Below are 2,816 nucleotides of genomic sequence, written 5' to 3' on the forward strand. Positions count from 1 at the left end.
CTTTATTATAAAAGTAATTAAATCTCCTTCAAAGATTTAGAACAGACTTAAAAATTTAGCCTAATTCTTTTGAACATTTCAAACATCCTAATCAGTAAACACAACATACAGAAATACAATGTTTTCAAACTGTGTAACTACATCTAGACTTAAGCTTGTTTTATAGCATTAACATGTGCTTGACTCATCTATTATTTCTATACCTCCTTACAAATTGCTAGTATTACAGAAATACTAACTTTGACACCATCTCCAGAGTTAACAGTATTCTTATAATCAACAGTTTCAAAACACAATCTCAAAAATCTAGATTATCAACCAACTGATTCTTAGTTGAGAAATGAGAATTGATTATTCCTCTCAAGATTACTTTAAAAGATTATGCAATCTTTTATACTTATACATTGCTTATTAAACTAATAACAATTTTTATAACAATGATTTAAACTAGATTTTAGCTCTTTGTAACTGGTGGTTACTATCCAAATGATTTACCCTTAAGGTTCACTTGGTTGGTGTTCATAACACATGTCCCTTGATAGCAGCATTAAGATGTATGTATGTGCAATGACACTCCAGTACCAATGAGTACACCTACCATCCAAATCTTGGTTCCAAGATACCATTACCCAGTAAAAGTACCAGGGCTACTTGGAGAAATGACTGATCCTAGGGTTTGAGGAGAATAAGTATAAGATGAGCCTGGAATATCTTATTATGCCAGAAAGTAAACAAATTGTCCAAAATATGATGTGGAAAATGCCAAATAAAAAATGTAGAAGGAATGAAAGGGGGATTAGAAAAATTTCCAACCATACAGCAATAATTGACTCATACAAGAATCATTAGGGGGTGCCAAAATCATGTTGTGACTATTTGATGGGATGCCCACACATTTCCAAAGTATCTCCTCATGGTTTGGTTTAGTTCCAAAGGAAAAATGCTATTTATAAGGGAAAATCATGGTAACATCTTAATCAAGGGATCAAAGTTAATATCACTACTACTTATACAAATTGAAACCTCTGAGGTGATTCACAGAGGGCACATCATGTACATAAAGTTCTTGCCAAAGAAGGACACCAGAATCTACATGAGGAAACAGACAAACCCAAATTGAGGCTCATTCCATAAAACTAGCCTGTCTACTTTAAAAAATGTTAATATTATGAAAGCAAAAATGACTGAGGAAATCTTCTAAAAATACAAAGAGATAGGACAATTACATATAATATGTGATACTAGCATTGGATCCTACGTTGGGGAAAAGTGTTGTAAAGAATGTTCTTGGGGAGTTGGCATCCATCTGTTACTGGGCATCATGGATGCGTTCAGATGTCTGATGAAGCCCAAGATCATTAAAAAGAAGACCAAGAAGTTCATCTGGCACCAGTCACAGCGATATGTCAAAATTCAATGCGATTGGTGAAAACCCAGAGGCATTAACAATAGGGTGCACTGAAGATTGAAGGCCAGATCTTGATGCCCAACATTGGTTACGCGAGCAACAAGAAAACAAAGCACTTGTTGCCCAGTGGCTTCCGGAAGCTCCTAGATAACTTTAAGGAGCTTGAAGTGCTGTTGATGTGCAACAAGTCTTACTGTGCAGAGATTGCTCACAATGTCTCCTCCAAGAGCCACAAAGCCATTGTGGAAAAAGCAGCCCAGCTGGCCTTCACCATTACTCATCCCAATTCCAGGCTGTGCAGTAAAGTAAATGAACAGAGAGCTTATGTGCACACCATAAACCATAAAACTATATAAAAAATAATATTACTGGAACAACTGGTAAAACTCTAATATGGACTATATATTAGATGATAATATTGTACCAATGTTAAGTTTTTTAATCTTGATGTTGTGGTTAGGCAAATAATGTCCTTGCTCTTAGAAAATATATACTAAAATATTTTGTGGTAGAGTCATTAGGTCTGAGATTTACTCTCAAACGATCTAGCTACTTAGCAGTAATAATGATGGTTTTACATGCACGTGAGAGTGACAAAACAAATGTGAAAAATGTAACCAACTGGTGAATACAGGTAAAGGTACACAGGAATGAAGAATATGAGTTGTTGAAGGAATAAAGGGCTACTATTGTTCCAAAACCTCTAATTTTATAGAACTTTTGAAAGAAATGTATTTCTTTTTAGGCTTATGTGTTTTAATCATTTTTCTGACTTACTGCAATATACTATTTAGAGAGTAGTATACGTAGTACTACATTGTAACATATATATACTTATATACACTATATATAGAACATGTTATAATTCCAGCTGAAGAGAGTGAAATTTGATTAAGCACATTTTTTTTACTACACTGATTAGACACATCACTTTATAGATCTTACTTCTGACAATGTCAATACTGTTGCCACTTCTTTTTGGCATGTTCTTCTTCCACTTCTTGCTCTCAGTTTGAAACAGAACCTCCCCTCTGATCCCACCCTGCTTCCCACAAAAGACAGAATCTCCTTCTCCTCTGTTTCCATGAACCTTCAAATAATGTTCTGACATTGCCATTTTTCTTTCTGCCTTATGTCACCTGTTTATACATGGTGTATCTGAACTACCTTCAAACATTCCCTGCCTTCTTCCCTATCCTCAACTTTGAAAGGGGAGTACAGGGCTTCCTCTTTCAAATAATATCTTCTCTCTCTCTTTTTTTCCTCACTTTGCTACTGCCTCAGAATATTACAGCAGTTAAGATCACAGCCTTCAAAAAATAAACTATTTGGATTTCATGAAAATAAAAAACTTCTGCACAGTGAAAGAAATAAGCAATAAAACTTTTAAAAGGCAACCTATAGATTG

The 2,816-nt window shown here is 34.7% G+C and overlaps 1 pseudogene; it reads left to right on the forward strand.

Annotated features, from left to right (window-relative positions):
* The first annotated feature begins 1,321 nt into the window (after positions 1 to 1,321).
* Positions 1,322 to 1,764, forward strand: LOC118350926 (60S ribosomal protein L32-like; annotated as a pseudogene).
* The last annotated feature ends 1,052 nt before the right edge of the window (positions 1,765 to 2,816 follow it).

This window comes from Canis lupus, chromosome 16, assembly GCF_003254725.2.
Source record: "Canis lupus dingo isolate Sandy chromosome 16, ASM325472v2, whole genome shotgun sequence".
NCBI classification, from domain to species: domain Eukaryota; kingdom Metazoa; phylum Chordata; class Mammalia; order Carnivora; family Canidae; genus Canis; species Canis lupus.